Below are 18,559 nucleotides of genomic sequence, written 5' to 3' on the forward strand. Positions count from 1 at the left end.
GATAAAGGCAGCGACATGTCAGACACACCCAAGGATGCTGAATGCTGGTTGCCGAAATGCTAGAAGAACAGGCTTGGAAAGATATGGGCTTAAGTTTAATTATATCAAATGCCCAAGTGGGTGCAAAGTGCTTGGCAAAGCAGGCAAAGACGTATTCTGTTCTCAGAATGGCCTTACAATTGGATGACTTCACTCTCCAAATCTTTACTCGTAGGAGGTCACAGGCAGCACTGAAGATAGTTTTTCATGTAATGACAAATGCGTAGGGAGAATTCTTGTTCTCCCGCCTGCCAATTTTTTTCTTTTTTCTGAGGACAGTAATGTGACACTTTGGGAAACTTGAGTATGATGATTTATTATTAAAAATATGCAGCCATTTGAGGGCCCCTACCTTGCCAAAATGGAGTGGGTTTTTTGCTCTTCAAAGAGCAGGGCATTTAAGAGATTGTATCTCCAATGTTAAATTAAAAACTACAACAGCAGCAAAATAAATCAAAGGACTGAGCTGATATTCTCCATGTTCTGGGAGAGGGTGGCCAAAAAAAGAATTAAATCTCAGAATGTATCCTGAATATTTCTATACCTGTGGATGCTCCTTAGAACAATAGTGAGGGTCCAGCATGAGTGTGAATGGATACCACTGTCTCCAAAGGTTCTTTTCCATCCTTCAGATAAAGTTGCTTTGTGCCTCGTCCTATTTTTGGTTGCAAGTAGATGGCATTACTGTTTCCATATTTGGGAATGTTTGGCTCCAGGGCTGTGCTATCTTGCACTGACATCGTGACCATGCAAGTTCATGAAAGGGTATGTTCAGACATCACGAATCTCTACCAAATTGGCTCCCTGTGCTAATTTTGTAAATGCATGTTTGCTGGGGGGAAATATTTCCGCACAGCTATATAGTCAGGAGTGAAGAATCGTTTCTGGAAAGGAGGAGGAAAGCTTAGAAACTGATATGTTATAATCTGAATACCCGTGTTTCTGCAATCGGCATATATGTCTTTTTCAGTCATAAGTTTAATTCACCAAAAGGTGCTTTTTGGGGGGGAAGGTGGTTGATTCTCTGTGTTGGGTGGAACCTGGACATAAATATGGCAAGCTATTCTCATACTGCACCCACATCTCACTACTGCACATCAATTATTTTTTAAAAAAAGTATTTCAGAGTTTGAATATCAGTTGATGTTAGTAATAGTTGCCAGCACTCCGTTGACTACCCTCAATCTAGCTCAACATTGTTTCCAGCAGGAGTAAGTCAGATGCCTCTGGGACCTTTACAAGCAGAGCATGAAAGTATCAGTTTCCTTCATTGTTTGCCCTCAGTGTCTGATATTTGGAAATATATTGCCGTTTGATGATAGATGTTAATAGCCATCGATAGACCTATCTCCCATAATTTTTTTCTAATTATTTTAAAATTAAGCATTTAAGTCAGCACCAGCATATCTACTGGCTTTGAATTATATGGTAAACATGTGTGGAAAAAGTTCTTCCTTTTGTACAGTGGTACCTCGAGTTACAAACGCCTCAGGTTACAAATGCTTCAGGTTACAAATTCCGCTAACCTGGAAGAGTTACCTTGAGAACTTTGCCCTGTGATGAGAACGGAAATCGTGTGCCAGCGGTGCAGCAGCAGCAAGAGGCCTCATTAGTGAAAGCACGCCTCTTTCAGGTTAAGAATGGACCTTCAGAACGAATTAAGTTCGTAACTAGAGGTACCACTGTATTGGGTAGTCACAGATTTTGTCGCAGCAATGTAACAGCCTTGCTGTAGCTCATAGTTCTATCTTATCTCCACATTTGAAGTCTGCTTCATCACTCTACATTTGTAAAGCCGAGACCTTGTTTCCTTTTTTCTTATAGGTGGTTAAGTACATGCACATTAAAGCACGAGTGCTATGTGATTGGATCAGGCCATTATGCCATATAACATGACCAAATGGTTTTCACTGGGATCAGGAACGTAGGATGCTTCAGAGCAAGTATGCAAAGAATTCAGCAGTGATGGAGTGACCTATTTGTAACAGGTGCTTAACAAACGAGGGTGCATTGCCCTTTCATTTGACCAATGCATGCTCATGCAGCATTGTGGCATTCATTTTTCTAGGCACTGGATAGTAAAGAAAAAATGGGTCAGTGTGGAGAGAACTGTTTGTACATCAGTGTCAAGGAGTCCTCAACCTGCTTTTTTCTAAGACACATTGCTTGCAAAATTTCTGGTGTTATACCACTTTGGCTGTCCATAAGACCTCATGCTCCTTTCCTTATATATAAGATACTTTCCTGGGCAAAAGGGAGACAATGTGAGGAATCTTGTGATGGAACAGCTGAGCTGGCTTCAAGTTGAACATTTCAAGGAACAGGAGTATAGATATATTTGTCATCGGAGGTCAACCTACCTCTGCTGAATCTTACAGGAGTTAGAAGGGAGATGGAGCCAATCATGCACCTAAAATAAGTATCATAGAGCACTTCTCCTCCTTCCACACTCTGCCCGGTTAATAGGAATGTGATCATTTGTTGTTGTTTTCCGTATTTGAATAAACAGTTTTGTGCCTCCCTAGTACTCTTGCTGCTGTTCTGCTTGTATAGTTATGAGAATATGGAAACTCACTAAGACAGCCAAGGAGCCACTGCAGGGAGAAAGGACATATGAAATGCAGGTGATACTGAAGGAACCATATAGCTCTCAGGATTGAGAGACAAGTATGTGGATGAACTCTAAGAAGTGTCTGCTTATCTATGGGAAAGAAAGCGTGACCAGGCAACTAATTGCATATGCTTTACTAAGCAGCCATCAGATGTTATCTGCTGAGGGACCCATAAAACCGTCTACTGATATGGAGATTATAGGTTTGTATCTCCTCTTCAATCTTCTAAACAAGTTAATCCTTGACTTCCAGTTGCCAATTCTGAATATTTAATCCTTGTTTGTAATATATTCACAGCATAATTCTGCTTCTTTAAGAGCAGCATGCAGAATTTAGCACTATGATCAGGGCCTCTCAGTTTTTTAGGCCCCTGACCGGGGCTTTTTTTCCAGAGGGGGCTCACGGGAACTCAATTCCAGCATCTCTCAGGTGGGCACCATTGCCATTCTAAAAGAACAAGGGAGGTGTTCATGGTGAGTTCTGGCACCTCTTTTTCTAGAAAAAATAGCACTGCCCCATACCATATGAAAAATGAAAACTGATGTCCCAACAAATTAAATCTTGACTTTAAATCTAATCTAACCTTATTCTAATAACTACTATGGTGATATCTCCAGCCTCTAGAATGCCTCACCTAGAGCCTGCCTCTTGAGACCTTCTCCTCACTAAATAGGCATGTGGCTCCTCTTGAAATATTTTCACAGCAGCACATCTATTGCAATCAGAGACAGAAGCAGAGCCAAGCTTTAGGGATTCAGAATGGGGGCCGGCAGCTAACTGGAAGACATGTGTTAGCTTTCAGAATGTGTGTCAGAGCTTTTTGGATGGCTAAGGACACTTTTACCAAATATGGATTTGTTTATTTTTAACAAAACATGGGGGAATAGATGGCTTAAGGGGATTGGTAATAGCATTTACAGATGTGCAGTTCAAGACTGCTGGGTTTTAGTCCACCTAACACAGCTGGGTTAAAAAGCTCTTCTATGATAGTAGCTGGTTTAAAGCGGATTCTTTAGTCTACTTTCCAGTAGGGAAGCATTCATGTGATTTCACCTATTCAGCCATATGACACTCTCTCTTGATCTATCTGTCCCAGTTAAGGCTGCCAGCTTTTAAAACTTCTCCTGTGCTTTTAACCTCAGCCTGATACACAGAAATGTAGCAGCTGAAGCTTTTCCTGGAGCATCTGCTTTGCATGCAGAAGGTTTTGTGTTCGTCCTCTGGCATCTCCAGATAGGGCTAGGAGAGAACCTTGTCTTAAATCCTGGAGAGCTGCTGCCAGACAATGTAGGCAATATTGAGCTTGATGGACCAACGGTTTGACTCATATAAGGCTTCCTAGGTCCCTACGGCAGGAGAAGCTTCACCTGCTAAATTTCTGGGTGTTGAACTGCTTGACAGCCACAGGAGCAAGGCAATAAAACCAGTGGCAACTGCTTACTGTCACTGGCAGTAATTCTCCAGGGCTTCAGACTGAAGACATTTATCCAGCTCTGCAACATGGGGTTCTCCTCTTCCTCCTGCCCTTCCTACTAGGTATGCTAGGGATTGAATCAGGGACTGTTGGTAGATACACACACATTTCCCCTTACTTTTTAGGAGGGGAAAAGTGAGTCTTATAGAGCAAAAAATACGGTAAATCGTGCGTTCTGCCATTGAGCAATTGCCTGTTATATAGTGCTGCTATTTTATTTTGTTTATTAATTAAATTTCTATACTGCTCTTCATCTGAGGATCATGGGGCGGTTTCCAGTATAAAAACACAAAAATGCACTAATAAACAAAATCAGCAACCCTTCAACACGTTTAAAAGGCCATAGATTGTTTAATTAGTCAAAGGCCTGGGAGAATAGGAATGTATTGCCTGGTGCCTAAAGATTTGTAATGAAGGCACCAGGCAGACCTCCCTGGCGAGATCATGCTACAAACAGGGAGCCGCAGCAGCAAAGGCCTGTTCTTGTGTTTCCGCTCTCTGGACCTCTTGTGGAGGAGTCACACAAAAAAGGGTCTCAGATGGCGATTGCAAGGTCTGAGTAGTATTGCAGAAGATGGAATTTCGACAAGGGTAGCTTGTATGAGAAGCTGCACTTGTTGAAATTCGCTGGTCTACATTACTGCTATTAAAGACCCTGCCCTCTTTTGTATCTGCCCACTCCGGCTGGGGTCTATTAGATTAGTAGTGGATGAATTAATGTATTTGAATTATGTATTACCAGATTATAGAGAGGGAAAACCAACTGTGAAGTTTGAAATTATGCTATAACATTTACATGAGTAACTATGTATGTATTTTTAGCTATAGGTCTCCCCAGCAGAGTACATGCAGTATTCATATCTCACATGCCATGTTGCCTGGGCAACATGAAGCTTAATTGCTCCTGCACCATTCAGCAGCAATGCCTCCGGGGTGGGTGAGGGGGAATCCAAAAGCATGCATTTTTCTTTTCCAATATTTTTGCAGTTGAACACGTCTGGGATGTTGAATTCACATATATTCAGAAGGCAAGATCACACACACATTATGAATGCTGTTTAGGTTAGTCCTGGAAACTGCCTTGGATCATCTATGATGTTGCTAATAAGAGCAAATGTTTCCTAGGCTGTAACCCTTTCTAGCAACTCTTACTGGCAAAATAATAGCAAAGAGCTGAGGTGCCTCACACAGCTCCATGTGATGCATGCATTCTCTCTTTAGAAAAGGGGGGTCAACTCTGCAAGAGCCTCTTGCACCAACTCTCATCAGTAAAAATTGTTTGCTTATTGAACTAGTGATCTGGAAGGCCAAGTTTGCTTATCGATCCCTCCGTGCCTTTAACAGCATCACGGCACACAGAAAATAAGCTGGTGAAGTTTACCCCCTCCCCCCCTTCTCCGTGCCAGAAAAAGCATCACTTTCTAAATTTGGGTGTACCGGGCTACTATAAAAGCCAAAAGAGCAGACCTACATTGTCTTTTGCTGGGTTGTGTGTGTGTGGAGAATCAATGTTGCAGGCATCAACAAGCATGCCTCATTCTATTTTAGAGAACATTTTGCTTGCTGAAATTGTTGCCTTATAAATAAATATATAACCGAGCATCATTTATGTATTTTAATGGACACCGCTTTGTTGTGAGCTCCTATTAAAAAGACACACATAAAGTTCATGAACATTCAAAAAAAAAAAAAAAAAAAAAAAAACAACACCACGTACTCTCCATTAGTGAGTGACTCTATCTCAATGTGATAGGGGAGCCTGAGATTGTTGCTTGTTGTTAGGGCATTAAATGCCCACTGTTTCTTTGTTGTGCTAGGAAAATAGCTGAATTTGACTTTTTTTTGTTATGTTTAAATATTCCAAGCCTCAAGTTCTTTGTAGGTCATGACTATGGAAGCAATGCCCCATTTTCTGTGTTTTTCATGTTCTCCTTACAAAGACAGAGCAATTCTTACCCACCTCTAAAATAGGTATATGTACCTACCATAGTGTTATACAATACCACATCATACAGCTAAATTGTGGGTTGCAACTTACATAGCCCAGCAGGAAATAATATCTTATTGTTAGCATATGGTTCCCTTATTAGTAGACACCTGGAGGGTTGCCTCCTGTATACCATGCTTGCCTTTAAAACGCCCACCCGCACACCCTTTTCCTTGAGTCCAGATTGCTGTGTGTGTGTGTGTGTGTGTGTGTGTGTGTGTTGTGGGAAGATAATTCACTGTGCAAAGCCAAATTCTCAATTCTGGCAGGTGGCTGCATCAGTCCAGGTGGGGTGGGGTGTTGGGATCCAAAAGCAACAGGCGTTACTACCAGGTAAGGATGTACAGGATTGTTGCCTAACTGAAAATGTTAAACTTATGGTTTACAGTAAACAAAACTCAGTGATTTCCCCCCTGTTAAAATTTCTTCAGTGCGGTTTCTGGTAAAGTATTGTTATGAGATTGTGGGTGCTAGGCACCCCTAAACTCCTGGAGCCAGTAAGTCTTAGAATTTAATCAAGGCTCGGGGTGTTAAAACTGGATGCCAGTCCCCAAGTGTATTCAGTTATGTGCCAGATACTTCTATTCCCCTGGAATCAGTGAGCTAATTAAGCTAAACTAAGGCTCCTGCTTCCAGGAAATCTGGAGTGATGGGCCATTAGGAGGACAAATGGAAGGTGATGAGCCATTAGGAAAGCCAAAGAGAAGGGGCTCTGGGCAAATAGGAGGGGCCCCTCCCTCAACTCAGTTAGAAGATAAAGCCAGAGCTTAAAGAGGTTAGAGTTAGGAGTTATGTGACTGAGATGCAAGCAGAGTAGCAAGGAGAGCACAATACTCAATCTCTGCTAGGCTGCTCCTATGGAGGAAGCCAGACCCTCTTGGAGTGTTAATGCTGTGAGCCCCTCCATCGTGAACTCAGGCAGCATATATGTGTAAATAAACCATATATCATAAAGACACCACAGTCTCCGCTGTGCCTCATTTCCAAAAGGAAACATGAACCCTGGGTAAGAGTGGCTGGAACCCCTGGAATCTTGCGCCGCTCAGAGATTGGGGTGCGAATCAGAGATTGTTTAGAACATTGATTCTGTGGCTTTCATTACTTTTTCTGCATATAAGCAGAAAGCTGCTAATTAATCTTTGCAGCCCCAGGCTTTTGTCAAAATGAGGAGACTATTTTAAATTTTAGGAAAGAAGAAAACCCCTAGTCCTAATGATTATTGAGAAAAGCTTGCAGAAGCATATATATATGAGGCTCAAAACTTAGTGGACAAAAACTGTGATTTCCAGGTAGATTATAATTCAAAGCAGCAGTGTAATATTTTGCAATATAGAGAGTCTTAGGGAGAACTCTTGTTGTGCATCCCACCTAAAAGGAATTATTTCCTGGCTGATACACCCCACTCAAAACTGAAAGCAAGGGCTGTACAGAAGTGATTCAGGTCTACTTGTCATGCATGGCCTTTTCCCTGTCTAATTTGCGTATCTTTAATGCAAATTGCATGTGCTTTAATATCCACATTATATGCAAACCTCCATCCAATTTATGGTACATTTCCCAAAGGATAACACTTTCAAAGATGCCCACTGTTGCTTGGTTGGTTGAATGCCTAGTGCTGTAGATGCCCCTGATGACCCATCCCTGCATTGCAGCAGCTCACAGATGTTTGCAGTGCTCATTTTAGCCACTTGCCTGGGGAAGTTTATCAAGCAACTGAGCAAGCCACCAGTGGCCTGAGGATTGTGAATTTATAGGCCATTTGAGGCTTCATACCACTTGGAGCTACATACCACTCTTGAAGCTACAAACATGAGTCTGACCAAACTGCGGGAGGCAGTGGAAGACAGGAGTGCCTGGCGTGCTCTGGTCCATGGGGTCACAAAGAGTCGGACACGACTAAACGACTAAACAACACCACCACTTGGAGCAGTTATCTGTGTTTCTGAATAATGTGGTTTGAGGATGGCAACTCCCCATGCCTCACCCTGACTTCTCTTGACACTTGGATAAACAAACAATGCCATAATTTAAGTCTCCTGGAGGCTCTGTAGAGACTTGAGGCAGGAAACACCTTCTGTTTCTTTGCGGCCAAGAACAGTTTGAGATGGTCTTTGGCGGGTGCAGGTTTTCCTTTGCTTGTGCTTGGAAGCTTCTGCTTCCCTTGACTCCCCCTCAACTTTCAAGAAAACTGTTCCTTTGCACGACCTGTTGAGACCCTGGGCATCCTGTGCTTGTGTCAGGAGGAGCAGGGGAAGGAAAACAATTGCTTTCAGCATTTAAGCCGTGTGGGCGGCACGATAGCTCTCTGCAAGAATTGAGGACACAGTGTACGCGAATCCTTCCTAAACAAACAGCTCTTGAATGTTCATTATGGGAATCAATCAATTAGGTCTGTTCTGGCTAGGGTGATTATTACTAATGTTCTCTGCCTATTGGCTTTGAGGCAACCAGATCACAAGGCAAGGGGAAACCAAAACGTCTCTGACCAAGGCATGATTTGCTCTCAGCTAGTCCTGTGATGCTTAAAACTAGATTAGTTTCCCTTTCTTAAATAGAGCCTTTCAGTTACTGGATGGTGGGAGGAAAGAGTGTACAGTATAACTGGAACTGGTTAAAAAAGCATTATGATAGAAAAAGGAGTGATTCCCATTGCGCTGCATGTAGTATTACCATTTCAGTATGTTTTTGTCATGTACCTAGTAGTCTATTTCTCAAATAACATCCTTCTTTTTCTGTTCACCCTCCCTTGAACACTCCATAGAGTGGGAAGAGAGTATAATATAATCATGTATATTGATATGTTGTGCAGTTATGAGAAGGGGTAGGATGAAAGGGATGGGTGGAGATGAGGAGGACAGAGGCTTCCAGGTAGGGCTGAGCTGACTTCCCTCCCATGCTGCAGGTGTTAGGGCAGAGGTGGGGGAACCCCAGCCCAGGGGCCTAATTAGGTCGGGCAGGCCTCTCCATTTTGCCTGCTAGGCTGTTTCGGCCAAGCCACACCCACTTTCCCTATACCCACTGGGCGGGAAAAGATGAGCAGGAAAACATGCACCTGGGCCAAAGGATGTTTATAGGCACCACTAATCAGCAGCACCTGTAAAGCCCTGTGTCCATCCCATTGCAAGTGCATAGCAAGCCCCTGAAACCAGCTGACAATTATGGTAATTGGGCTTAGTTGAGCTATGTGACTGTATTTCTAAGGGCACCTTCCTTTTAAGATTGAGGAAGTTAGGCCCCCATGTTTTTCAGCAGCAGGCCCAGAGGCATGAAGAGAAAGAACAATGGATCTTACCAGTTCTTAATAAAGACCATTTTACTTTAGTCTGTTTGCTGCCCCATCTCTCCCCTGGAGCAACCATTAAGCAACACGTTGTATCAGGAGTGCATTAAGCTGTGGAATGCATAACTGCACTTTCAGGTCATTTCCCTTTAGCGTACAATCACACATGCAACCAAATCCTATTACCCTAACAGTAGGCATGAAAAGAAATAAGGAGGATGGGACATAAGGTCATAGAAAGGTGGCTTATAAAGACTTCACTGGGAGCTTTTGAAAGCTAACACAGAGAAATTGGAAATAGATTTCAAGATAGCTTGGAAGCTACCGTAGCCGTCCAAGTTTCAAAGTGCCAGAGGCATAGGATGACAGTGATGTGGAATCCCTGCTGTTTAGAAAGATGCCAAATGAAAGTGTAATTAAGGATTTATCATGCCAGCCTCCTGTTGATGCAATAATTTTATTTGTTTGCTTCGATTTGTGCTCTGCCTTATCCGGAGCTCAAATTCGCTACAATTTTTTTTTAAATTATTTTTATTAAACTTTTCTTGGTTTACAAAGGTCAGTTTCATTTGTTGAGACATTAGGGTTACATTAGGAAGAAAAGGGGGGAGAGGTGGAGGGGGGAAAGGAGTGGGATGGGGTCGGGAGGCAATGTTTCTAATTTGCTTAATGTGTGTGGGGGGGTTGTGTCAGCGTTGTTTGTGCGGGTTCTCTTTGCTATTCGCTTGTGTTCCTTTGGTGGTGAGAGAAATTGGAGTTGGCCTAGGGTGTGGTTGCTTGTTTGTGATTGGCTGTGGTGAACTTTGTTTTCGTGTTTGAGTGGGGTGGATGGGTGTTTTTGAATCAGGTTAGCCATATTGATTCGTATGCTGTTGGTGGATTCTTGTCATTGTCTTGTTGGGCTGTGTATGTGATAAAGGGGAGCCATACCAGGGTGGAGGTATCTTCTATTTGTCCCCATGTCAGTTTCAGTTTATTGGTTAATTTTTCTAGTAGGGCTGTTTCCCATACTATTTGGTATCATTGGTCCATGCTTACTCCTGACAGGTCTCTCCAGTGTCTGGCTATGATGTTTCTGGTTGCTGAGAGTAGGTGGGTTATGAGTTCTTTGTGATGTGAGTGGGCATTATTCTCTTGGAATATGTTTTGTTGTTGTTTAGTCGTTTAGTCATGTCCGACTCTTCGTGACCCCATGGACCAGAGCACGCCAGGCACTCCTGTCTTCCACTGCCTCCCGCAGTTTGGTCAGGCTCATGTTTGTAGCTTCGAGAACACTGTCCAACCACCTCGCCCTCTGTCGTCCCCTTCTCCTTGTGCCCTCCATCTTTCCCAACATCAGGGTCTTTTCCAGGGAGTCTTCTCTTCTCATGAGGTGGCCAAAGTATTGGAGCCTCAGCTTCACAATCTGTCCTTCCAGGGAGCACTCAGGGCTGATTTCTTTAAGAATGGAAATGTTTGAGCTTCTTGCAGTCCATGGGACTCTCAAGAGTCTCCTCCAGCACCATAATTCAAAAGCATCAATTCTTCGGCGATCAGCCTTCTTGATGGTCCAGCTCTCACTACTTCACTACTGGGAAAACCATGCTCTCACATACATCACTACTGGGAAAACCATGGCTTTAACTATATGGACCTTTGTTGGCAAGGTGATGTCTCTGCTTTTTAAGATGCTGTCTAGGTTTGCCATCGCCTTTCTCCCAAGGAGCAGGCGTCTTTTAATTTCGTGACTGCTGTCACCATCTGCAGTGATCATTAACCCTCCCCTCTGAAAGCTCCCAAACAAACTAAATATAAAACACCATCATGTAAGCATACAATTCAATCTAAACCCACATTAATTTTAATTGGGACTTCCACAGGGGGAGTATATCCCATGGGTTGTGTCTACTAGTCAGATCTCCTGCTCTGCAACTTTAATGACTCCCCCAGTTCTGCCACAAGACAAGCCCCTCACCTTTTTTCATGGCATAGCTCTTAACTTTTCTCCTCCCCTCCAACCAGTTCCACATTTTCTTGTGCACTATGGGTGCAGCTGCTGCCTCATGGAATTGTCATTCACAGCATATTGGAGTGCCCCACTGCTGCTGCTTCTTTATTTAGAATATTAGCCTGTCCAACCCCCCACCCCCAACAGTATGTGTGCAACAGTACATTAAATTACCTGTTCACTAAACTATTTCTGTAATTTCATGTTTTTAAAACTGTTCTAAATATTGTGTAATATTGTGTTTTAATATCAAACTTAGGTTTTAAGTGTTGTAACCTGCCCTGGTACCTTAGGGTGAAGGGTGGGTAAACAGCAACAACAACAACAACAACCCTTTGCTGTAAGCCTTGATAAAACCAAGAAGGCTCTAATGAGCTACAGTTTTCTGTTTCGTCGGAACCTGGGAAGCTATGGTTGTTGTTTCATTCTGTTACTACTGGTTCATGCTGTTTTAGGTGGTGAGTTTGCTGTATTTTATATTTCTTTATTTTTATTTGAAATGAATTTGCTGCTTTTACTATTTTTTATTGCAAGTTGCCTTGGGACTACAGAGTTAGGCAACAAAGTAAACAAATAATTTGCCCACTTTGGAATAAGATAGAATCTTAAAACGTGGTTTGAAATTGCTTTAAATCCCTGACTTGCTCTGAAGCTGCTATGTATATTTTCCCGGATATTTATTATTTTATCTGAACCAGCTTACAGGAGGCATTTTTGGATAAGGGGCATGCTAAAAGTGAACTTGAAGAGGCATGTTTGTGTTGTGGATGTATTTGTTTTGTTTCTTTGTGACTACGTAGTTAATATACAGTCCCATCCCTGGTTAACAGACACTTCCAGAAGGGGAATAGAACACCATTTATATAATGCAAATTAAACATGAGACTAGTTGATGTAACATAAAAATCGTAAAGCTAAACAGTTTTAAAGGGATATGACTTAACCAGAGTGAGCAATTATGAGTTGAAGCTTTGAAGCATTTCATTAGGCATAGGATATAGCAATTGGGAATTAATTACAGTTGTTGGAGAAGGCCAGGGTTGTTTTTCTCAAAACGCAACTGGGAAAGTAGGCTACCTGTATTACGGAGCTTGTATCAATGTTCATCTTGCCAGCTGCTGAAAAGTGATTAGCCTGTATTTATGTAAAACCTCTCATTATGAAATGCAGGAATCTTGACTGGTAGCACCAACTATTTCGATTTACATATACAATTCCTCCCAGTGACGCTGAACCTCAAGGGAATTTTTGTGTTTCCATAACTTTCTTTCCTTCTCTAGGCAGATAAATGTAGGTTATCCCTTTCAATGTGATCCTAAGCTCTTGAGAAGGAAGGTCTGGTTGGTCGCCTGTCAGCAAAAAGGCAAAAGAAGGGCTGTGGAATTGCAGATTGATAAGCTCCTTGTGTCAAGAAGCTACCTTAGACAAACCTACAAAATAATTTACTTTCCTATAATAGGTTGGCCGTTTATGCTGCATACCGTCCATTGAGCCACACAGTAACACCCGTCATTCCCCAATTGAACATGGTTTTTACTCGTAAACCATTGAAGCCTTTTGGGTAGGTTGCTATGGTGACAGATTGAAGTGGTGGAAACGAGTGGCACAAAAAGGCTAAAACATGGAATGGGTTGTCAGGAAATATATGATGGCAGAAGGGGTGTTCAGATAAACATCCAACATGCATTGAGTTCTGGATTGTACCCTTCCAACATGCACGCCCGGTAGTCTTGTGAAATGGCCCCACACCTGGTCTGAGGTATACAAAATTCTTCCGCGTGAGGATTCATTTGGAATCCCTCTTCACATGGGGGAGCTCTACACATGTACATCTGTATGTGCACAGGGCACAGAGCCCCCTTCACATGTCTGCTGAATGTGCATGACTTACGGCAGGAGGGCTTGGAGGACAGGTGCCTAGTGGCAGGGCTAAACACTGCAATCCCATGACCTTACTCATTCATTATTTCAATAGATGAGGGATCAAGTGATCTCCATGGACCATAATTGCAGGTCTCAAACTGTCATTATACCTGGCTATTGGCCCTGCTGGCTGGGGCTAATGGGAGTCCAGCAACATCTGGAGGGCCACAGGTTCCCCATCCACTGCCATAAAAAGACATTCTAAAGTGTGGAGGGAACAGCTTAATAAGCATGGGTCAACACTCTGCAGGCATTAAGTGGCATATCACTTGAATGTATAATGGAACTGGATTTCTTGAACCATTAGTTTTTAAGGGATCCTCCTTAGATAGTGTTTGCTGTTGATTACTGTAGTATTTCAATTCTTTGTACCTTTTGGTTGGCTTATGATTATACCCTTGGTTTTATATTAAAGTAATTCTTTTGTGAACAGAACACTGAAAATATTCACATGCACCCGAACAAATATATTTGATGCTGTTTCCAGCATCCACTTTCTTAATGCAATGTATTTTGTAACAGCAAAACCTGGCCCTCTGGTACCCCTCCTCCCTCCAGGGCATGAAGAAGGTACATCACTTTGGTCTCCTGAAATCACTCTTGCCCTTAGGTTTGTCCTTCTCTTCCCAGAAAAGTAAGAGTAAGGCAGAGTAAGGTGGGGAACTGAATCCACTGCCCTCCTGCAGACCAAGATTGACAAATGGGTGTGTCATGTGACCCATTTTGCCCATGCCAAGTACCAGTTGATCAGGAAGGGCTTCAAAAAAGAGGAGGCGATGTCTTATTGCCTTCATGTGGTGGTGATACTGGAGAAGGAAAACTCACAAAAGACTTTAATCCCCAAAGAACCAATGCAGGATGTCTGAATGGTGGGAAGAGAGTCAGTGAAATTTATAGATGCCAGATTTCCATTCAAGGCTCAGGCCAAGGCAGAATTCTCCCACCTGCTCCATCAGGGGAACAAAAAGAGTGGAAGACAAACTGACAATCTGCTCTAGTACTAGGGTAAAATTAGACAACCTGAAAGGAACATTAGACACTCTCAATTTTCCGCCTTTGTGTCTGAACGTGTGGGAGAGAAAGCTGGACGGAGGTGTTGGCTGTCAAAATAATAGTCGCTCTGACAAAATAATGGGGCTGCACTTATTTTCCTCAAGAAAAGGCTTCGGGAAATACACTGCACTGATTGCCTTTGTTTCATGCTTGATGTGTCCTGCATCATTATTATTTGGATTTTGCTCATTCCCCACCCAGGTCCTGCTGACAAAATATTAATCGCTTCAGGACATCATGCAAGCCTGTTCCCCAAAAATATGGAGATTAGCCTTCCTCTTCTTCCTTTTCTTTTTGGAAAACAATTGCATTCTGAGTGGTTGACTTTGCTGTATGAGACGTCAGCACGGTAACATGTCCTGAGACCTTCAGATATGGCAAGCAAGATAAATCTAAATGAATACTCTTATAGGTAACGTAAGGTCACTGCTGTAATGCATGAAGGATGGATGAGGGAAGCATAACTCCTCCACTGATTTATGCCCCTAGATGAAAAATACAAAGTGGAAATGTAAGGTGTGTGGCACTTCCTTGAAAGCTTCATTGAAATAAATGGGACTTGTGTGGGAGCAAGTCTTTGTGCCACTGTTCCTTTGGAAAGCAAAAAAGCAAGCTGCTTTTTAGAACATGGTAATCCAGCTGCACACGACCACAACCCTCCTGTACTCTAATGCCTTTTAAAGCCATATAATTATATCTGCCCCACTTCCCTCAGAAATGTGAATTAGAGGAAGGGGAATTTCCTTTCTGGAAAGCAGCCCCCTGCCTTTTGCTCTCTAACAAGGGGCATTTCCCCCTCTGTCCACCCTAATGTATGCACACACTTTCTTTCTCAGGGCATGTTGTATTTCAGCAAGCTCATCCTTGATATTTTTTTTTTAATTGGACAGGTTTAGCATTTGCCTTGGTGAGCAAATGGCCTACATGTGTCTAGATTGGTTAAAGTCTCTTTTTAAAAAATGAATTTGTATAATTAATTTCACAATAGGTCTTTTGGTTTTGTATCTCTGCTGAATACTATACTTGGTATGCCATCACCTTCCCCTGCATTTTCTGGAGGCTGTTGATCACCTTTGTGTCACTTGTAGGTCATATTCTTTCATTCTGCTTTTCTTCCCTTGACAAAGTCCAATCTAAGGAACCAAGTTTGGCCATGTTCATACAAATCACTGTTCTATCGCTTTTAAAAATTGTTCAACCTGTGTCAGGGGGAAAAAAATCTACCAATCAGAATATGCCGTAATATATTGTACACTCATGGACATGTTAATGAGGTGCTTTTGCTGTGGCAGATTTTGCATACAGTGATGTAATTATTTAATAAGCCATCACCTGGACCAGTTAGATTAAATCACGTTATTTGGTACATGTGTTATTAGATAACATGGTGTGATGCAAATGTCCATGTATGACATTGTGTGGGATCAGTCAAAGATCAACGCCCCCAAAAGCACCTTGATTAGTACCTGGTTGGGCTAATTTTAGTGTGCACATGTTGTAGCATGTTATCTGGTATCTAATATCTGCTGATAACAACATAAAACAAGTATCTCCATCATCTTAAATGAATTCTGAAGCCACCCTAATTATAGATAATTATAGCAAGTGTGTCCTCAGATACAACAATAGACCAATCCATAAGGAAAAGCAGAAGGCACTTTCTTTATACTGTGCAACAGTTGCAAAAAAGGCTTTACTTTTACAACAAACAGGAGTAATAACAATAACAATAACAATAATAATAATTTTTATTTATATGCTGCCCATCTGACTGGGTTGCCCCAGCCACTCTGGGCAACTCCCAACAAGATATTAAAAACACAATAAAACATTTAAAACTTCTCTATACAGTGGTACCTCAGGTTAAGCACTTAATTCGTTCTGGAGGTCTGTTCTTAACCTTAAACTGTTCTTAAGGTACCACTTTAGCTAATGGGGGCCTCCTGATGCTGCCGTGCCGCCGCGGCGCGATTTCTGTTCTCATCCTGAAGCAAAGTTCTTAACCCAAGGTATTATTTCTGAGTTAGCGGAGTCTGTAACCTGAAGCGTCTGTAACCTGAGGTACAGAGCTGCATTCAGATCTCAATTGAACAAAGTAGACTTAAGCTCCAAGGAAGCAAGCACAGAATTGTGCTACAAACCTGCAGACCTATGTACACACATCCTATAATAAGCCCTGCTGAATGAAGCAGGACTTCTGAGTAAACATACATAGGAACCTGATACACATTATACAACAGACCAAAGTAACAGGGTTGGGTTTATTTTCCCTAGGTAGTTTTCTCTCTGTCTCTTTTGAATGCCCATATGAATGGCTAGCTAAATAAACAGCCAAAAGATCCTTGGAGATGAGTCTGGAGGAGGTGCCCGTCCACATGACTATCACTGATGTGTATGCATAATACTGGGGTACCACCTAAGCTTATATTTTAATAAACCTATGGTGTTTAAGGGGTGGTGGTGGTTGTATAAAGAGAGCACAAAAGGCAACTTTCAACCTGTGATCCTATACATCAAGGTTTTTGTCTATGAGAATAATATGCACAGAATAGCCCCATCTTGAGTGCAGTATAAATTCACAAAAAATATTGTACTTGTATTATAATTGTGTTGCAGTCAGCCTTATGGATGGGTCGCAGAGCTTGGAGCACATTAGGACAGCCTGAAACTAGGCATCAAGCAGCTCCATGAAGTAAGAATGCTTGAAAATGGCAGCTAAGTGTGTGCTTATACAAAACAGGAGAATCATTTCACAATGAACTCCTAAGAAACTCACATTTCAGGAGTAAACATCCTTGAAATTGACCTTACTAGGAATGACTCAAGAGAATAATAGAGGGGCAAAATTACCCTTGACTGAATAAAGGAAGCAGCAGGCTCATAGAAACACATACGCCACTGTGGTGTTAACTATTGCAGTAAAAAAACAACAACCTGTAAGGTTTGGGAGACTCTACATATGCCTAGATATTTTGTCACATTTTTAGAAGAAGACTAAAGTAGTAAGATCTGTTGTATAATCTGAGGCAGCTGAATAAAATGACTTCCCAGAGTATATTTTAATAGTCACAGTAGATACATTTGATTTGCTGGAATTAGAAGCCATTATTTTACCTAATGGTTATGTAGCTTACATAATGTTCAGCCTTTCAAATCATCACCCAGCTGCCTAACAGGGAACAGGGAACTTCTATCAGCTTTCAGCCTTTCTTAAATTCTACCCCTTTTGTATTCTTCATACTTAGTTCCACTGAAGAAAACTGTTCTTGCTATGCTTGTATACTAATGGTTTTACAAAGGTAGCTGCATTGCAGGGGGTTAGACTAGATGACCCTGGGGGTCCCTTGCAACTCTACAATTCTATGCCTCCCATAGGCATCTGGTTGGCCACTGTGAGAATAGGATGCCAGACTAGGTGGATATAGGGCTGATCCAGCAGGACTAGTTATGTTCTTAAGGATTCCAAGTCCTTAACATAATTTCAATTCCAATTCCAAACTGAGAGGATGAGCATTAAAAAAGCAAATGGGTTTTGATATGCAAGTATTGTAAAGGGATGCACAATACCAACCCCCCAAAAATACATTTTGGGGAAGGTCTGAGCTGGTGGCATTGACCAGGAAAGAGACCTTGGTGCTGTGGTGAGCTGTAGGTTGGTGGATATGCTGACACAGTGTGCAGCAGGAAAATCCCAAGTTGGGAATAATTAAGAAAAGGATCTGAAATCAAACTGCCAATATTGTAATGCCCTAATACAAAATCTGTGGTGCATCCACACCTGATGTACAGTTGTGGTCAACGATGAAGCAAGTGGGATCCACCTGTCACCAACCATTCTGAGCTTCTGGCAACCACAGCCAGAATTGTGTTGCAGAATTGCAAAGCTGATTCTCTCCTGCAGACGCCGACGCGTTGTTTGTATATCGCATGCAGTAGGGGGCGGGGGATCACAAGGTTAGCAAGGACCACGTGGGTAGCATTTAGCGGGGCGAAGGCTCAGGTGTGCTTAAAGAGCACACCAACGCTGGCAGGATGGAGGGTTGCAGCGCGTTGTAGAAGCGCCCTAAAGCTGGCGTCCTAGCCACGAGCTTCGGTAAGGAGGTGTAGTCGAAATGTACAAAGTGGGCTGTTGACGCTGATCCAGCCTCAGGGATGCGGGTGGGCTGGGTGACCTCTGAGCACATTCCAGCTCTCAGCCATTCTA

The 18,559-nt window shown here is 42.4% G+C and overlaps 1 protein-coding gene across 1 annotated transcript in view; it reads left to right on the forward strand.

Moving 5' to 3' along the window:
* Positions 1-18,559, forward strand: part of NEURL1B (neuralized E3 ubiquitin protein ligase 1B) — a 180,863-nt gene that overhangs the window by 111,022 nt on the left and 51,282 nt on the right. The gene's annotated exons all lie outside the window — the stretch shown is intronic.

This window comes from Podarcis tiliguerta (genome assembly GCF_965153285.1).
Source record: "Podarcis tiliguerta genome assembly, chromosome: 2".
NCBI classification, from domain to species: domain Eukaryota; kingdom Metazoa; phylum Chordata; class Lepidosauria; order Squamata; family Lacertidae; genus Podarcis; species Podarcis tiliguerta.